This window comes from Schistocerca piceifrons, unplaced genomic scaffold, assembly GCF_021461385.2.
Source record: "Schistocerca piceifrons isolate TAMUIC-IGC-003096 unplaced genomic scaffold, iqSchPice1.1 HiC_scaffold_1052, whole genome shotgun sequence".
In the NCBI taxonomy this organism is placed as follows: Eukaryota; Metazoa; Arthropoda; class Insecta; order Orthoptera; family Acrididae; genus Schistocerca; species Schistocerca piceifrons.
In genome coordinates, this window is record NW_025726855.1 from 40,001 (window position 1) to 45,000 (window position 5,000).

A 5,000-nucleotide genomic window follows, 5' to 3' on the forward strand; every position below is an offset into this window, starting at 1 on the left:
ATAGTGGTGCCGTGGGTGTCGACAGTAGACATAGCACACTGCCACCTACAGGGATCCGACGGAACTACGCCACCCATGCCGGCAAAACAGTATCGCCATCTATGAAAATAGGGCGACACCACATGCAATACCGCCATCTATGCGCATCTGACAACACTACGTCCGCACCACAAAACATACCGCCATCTGTAGGTCTCCCGCAACATGACCTCCTGCAACGACGCTACCGCCATCTATGAGACGCCAAGCCGACTAAGACAGCGATGGCGCCACAGTGGCCGCCTTTCGACGCCACCCACAAAGGCTGCAGCCTCTGTCGACCATAGCACCCAATCTCCAGTGGCTCTGCCGCACGAAGCCGTGGACCGGCAATGACGCCACCCGCACCCGTTCGTGCACCACCCCAACCGCCAAACTCGCACCTCCAGCGGATGAACGGCGGACGTTTCCCGCACTCGTAAAGTGCAATCCACCCCTATAACTTGCGTTTCATGAAGAGTTATTTCCAATATGCGACATTCCCGCTGTCCGTATACATGAGCCGCGACCTGTACCACTTACGAGCGAGAGACGCGATCGCGTTGCTCACTGTACGGCGTCCGATACCGAGCCATCAGCATGTCGGTCCCCATGCGCGTTGCACTCGCACTCGCAGTCGCAAAAACGTGGCGCAAATATATTACGCGGAAGAGTTATAACAGACCGAGCCCCACTGCATGGGGGGAGTCTTTGTCACTAATGTACACAGATGGAACATTTTGGACTGGAACCAGATTACCCGTACACACGGCGCTGATTAGTAATCAATGCAGAGCCATCAAACTACAGCAAATATACACAACTGTCCGTATACATGCTGAAAGAGTCTGCCCAAAATGGGAACCACACGTCAGCCAGACACTCTGATCACGCACCACTCTCTGCTTCTAACAGGCGCACATACAATATGTAAGCACCAGCATGGAACAACATCCAGTGCATCTTCTCCGCCACATTACACAATCCACACTATCACAACCAGACCAGGAGGTCCGTGCGGAAAATACAATATCCCAGCCTTTCGACATCCACCATTGCGCAGACCAGGCACCAACACCCACACATGTCCTATACAACGGTGCACCCAACATCACAATAGTACCTCCTGTCACAGCGCACAAACAATGACATGAGTCAAAGACACAGGTCTCACACAAGCATAGAATTGGAGCGCCGCCTCTAATAAGCCAAAGGTGCATCCTGACGTGACAAATCTGATCATGTCACAAGCATTCACTTACTATAATCACTATCAACGAACCTGCCGCCCCCGCCCCCCCCCCCCCCTACACCTTTCCGTACAACAACGTGTAACCTAACCTAACCTAACCTAACCTATGTTGTACCTTAACCTAACCTATGTTGTACCTTAACCTAACCTATGTTGTACCTTAACCTAACCTATGTTGTACCTTAACCTAACCTATGTTGTACCTTAACCTAACCTATGTTGTACCTTAACCTAACCTATGTTGTACCTTAACCTAACCCATGTTGTACCTTAACCTAACCCATGTTGTACCTTAACCTAACCCATGTTGTACCTTAACCTAACCCATGTTGTACCTTAACCTAACCCATGTTGTACCTTAACCTAACCCATGTTGTGCCTCAACCTAACCCATGTTGTGCCTCAACCTAACCCATGTTGTGCCTCAACCTAACCCATGTTGTGCCTCAACCTAACCCATGTTGTGCCTTAACCTAACCCATGTTGTGCCTCAACCTAACCCATGTTGTGCCTTAACCTAACCCATGTTGTGCCTTAACCTAACCCATGTTGTGCCTTAACCTAACCCATGTTGTGCCTTAACCTAACCCATGTTGTGCCTTAACCTAACCCATGTTGTGCCTTAACCTAACCCATGTTGTGCCTTAACCTAACCCATGTTGTGCCTTAACCTAACCCATGTTGTGCCTTAACCTAACCCATGTTGTCGCCTTAACGTAACCCACGTTGTCGCCTAAACCTGCTCTGTAATTGTTATACGACTCGTTCAATTACTGTAGTGTTGCCCACCCGCAACCCTCGCAATATAGTTCGCTACTCGCACTGCCCGCACCCCTGTGTATCGCTTCATGTTAAACACCTTGCAAGTCTTGCTCACTTTCCACATGCTCCTGCTGTACACTGTAATGTGGATGGCAGCAGGACGTACATGCCGCCCCTCCCCACGTCCCCACCTTGCCCCCTGCCTTCGCAAGCTGGTTGGTGAGAAGTTTGCATGTTCAATGCCCTTCGCATGCGACGTACTCAGGCTACGTTGTGGTGCGGCCTGTGTCAACTGTCCGCTGATGTCGTACGCGTGAACCACAATCTGTACTGCACATTCGTCCTTATGTACTGAATGATACATCGTGGCACATGTGTGACCGCACAACGACTGCGCCCAAAAACGGCGGACCATACAGTGCAAATATTGTGCACGCAGCTACGTGTCGTCTCCCTATGAGAGCTGGATTGCAGTGTGGTACGCCATAGAGACGTGTGGGAGGAACGGACGCCGTGGATGGCGATCAGCATGAGCTGTCTGTTGATGTATTCGGACCTAGTCGTCTCTCCTCACACACCGTGATGGCATGGTGCACCGCGTTCCATATCTGCGACATGCTACAGAGGCCGGTTGACAGTCGTTCGAGCAATGGACATCGCATACGTACGGGGGCCACCTTCCACGTATTGTCTAGGCGTGCACATTTTGTTGCGTGTATGTGGGCAGACGTAGTGTGGCGTGACACCTGACACAGGCATGCAATAATCGTTGAAGTTGCAAATGGCGATGGACGCCTGCGTTTTCTGGTGAAGTTACGCAAATGAACAAATGGTAACCTGTTGTGGTGCGGTTGTTCTCGCTAGGGGTGAATCGGTGATGGCGACGATAGGTTGAGGTACTAACCGGTTGTTCCAGCGATACCCACCATGCCGACGAAACTGAACGGCATCTGGGTGTGAAGCGATACGCGGCGGTGGCTGGGTGGGACCGTCCCCGGCCGGTGAGGGGGCGCCTCCCGGCGTGCTGGCCGCGCGGTGCGTGGGCGCACGCGCTACAGCCGGCTGGTGGGGGCGGCCAGTGGCAGGCGCGCCGGCCGACGGACGCGGCAGGCGTCGCAGCTGCGCGCCGGCGCACCCTGCGCGCGGCGCCGTGCGGCCAAAGTAGGTCCTCGCGGGCCCGGTGCGAAGCGCGGTGGACATCTTCAGTGTGCTGGTCCGATTGAGGACTGTGTGCGTTGAGGATGCGCCGCCGCCCGGCGCTCGGCGCCGCGACGCCGTCTGCTGCTCGGTCGCCCCAGCGGTTCTCGCTGGTGGTTTGTATCGCAGCTGTGCGGATGTGTTGGCGCGTGCGCTGTGCTGGGAGAGTTCGCTTCGGCACCCAAGTGGGGCTTTTGTCCTTCTGTGGCGCTGGCGTTGGAGCTGCCGGTCACCGTAGGTGGCGCGTGTTGTCTCCCGCCGGCAATGCCACGACAGCACGCTCCCGGGCCTCTGTCGGCAGCGGCAAGCTCAGTTGGGAGCACGGGTGGTCGCACCGAAAGCGTCTACTCGCCTAACTCCGGGCGATTGCGCCTCTCTCGAACCCGACCAAGTACTTGGGACGGCGCTGCGCGCCGCCGGGACCTGAGAGGGTTTCGAGGTGTATTGTGCAGGGGAGCTCAGCCTCCTCCTGTTTGCAGAATGATTGAGCGGACGCTTGCGTGTTCGCGCGGGCCCCCGGGACACACTCCCGGGCGGCCGGCTGCTCAGCTCTAGTTGACGCAGCTCCCTGGTTGATCCTGCCAGTAGTCATATGCTTGTCTCAAAGATTAAGCCATGCATGTCTCAGTACAAGCCGCATTAAGGTGAAACCGCGAATGGCTCATTAAATCAGTTATGGTTCCTTAGATCGTACCCACGTTACTTGGATAACTGTGGTAATTCTAGAGCTAATACATGCAAACAGAGTCCCGACCAGAGATGGAAGGGACGCTTTTATTAGATCAAAACCAATCGGTCGGCTCGTCCGGTCCGTTTGCCTTGGTGACTCTGAATAACTTTGGGCTGATCGCACGGTCCTCGTACCGGCGACGCATCTTTCAAATGTCTGCCTTATCAACTGTCGATGGTAGGTTCTGCGCCTACCATGGTTGTAACGGGTAACGGGGAATCAGGGTTCGATTCCGGAGAGGGAGCCTGAGAAACGGCTACCACATCCAAGGAAGGCAGCAGGCGCGCAAATTACCCACTCCCGGCACGGGGAGGTAGTGACGAAAAATAACGATACGGGACTCATCCGAGGCCCCGTAATCGGAATGAGTACACTTTAAATCCTTTAACGAGTATCTATTGGAGGGCAAGTCTGGTGCCAGCAGCCGCGGTAATTCCAGCTCCAATAGCGTATATTAAAGTTGTTGCGGTTAAAAAGCTCGTAGTTGGATTTGTGTCCCACGCTGTTGGTTCACCGCCCGTCGGTGTTTAACTGGCATGTATCGTGGGACGTCCTGCCGGTGGGGCGAGCTGAAGGCGTGCGACCGCCTCGTGCGTGCTCGTGCGTCCCGAGGCGGACCCCGTTGAAATCCTACCAGGGTGCTCTTTATTGAGTGTCTCGGTGGGCCGGCACGTTTACTTTGAACAAATTAGAGTGCTTAAAGCAGGCAAGCCCGCCTGAATACTGTGTGCATGGAATAATGGAATAGGACCTCGGTTCTATTTTGTTGGTTTTCGGAACCCGAGGTAATGATTAATAGGGACAGGCGGGGGCATTCGTATTGCGACGTTAGAGGTGAAATTCTTGGATCGTCGCAAGACGAACAGAAGCGAAAGCATTTGCCAAGTATGTTTTCATTAATCAAGAACGAAAGTTAGAGGTTCGAAGGCGATCAGATACCGCCCTAGTTCTAACCATAAACGATGCCAGCCAGCGATCCGCCGCAGTTCCTCCGATGACTCGGCGGGCAGCCTCCGGGAAACCAAAGCTTTTGGGTTCCGG

The 5,000-nt window shown here is 54.3% G+C and overlaps 1 non-coding gene across 1 annotated transcript in view; it reads left to right on the plus strand.

Annotated features, from left to right (window-relative positions):
- Positions 1-3,794: 3,794 nt before the first annotated feature.
- The window catches only part of LOC124726169, a 1,909-nt gene continuing 703 nt past the window's right edge, over positions 3,795-5,000 (plus strand). Inside the window, exon 1 of the ribosomal RNA XR_007006753.1 lies at positions 3,795-5,000. This exon is cut by the window's right edge and continues 703 nt beyond it. This is a non-coding gene — a ribosomal RNA (small subunit ribosomal RNA).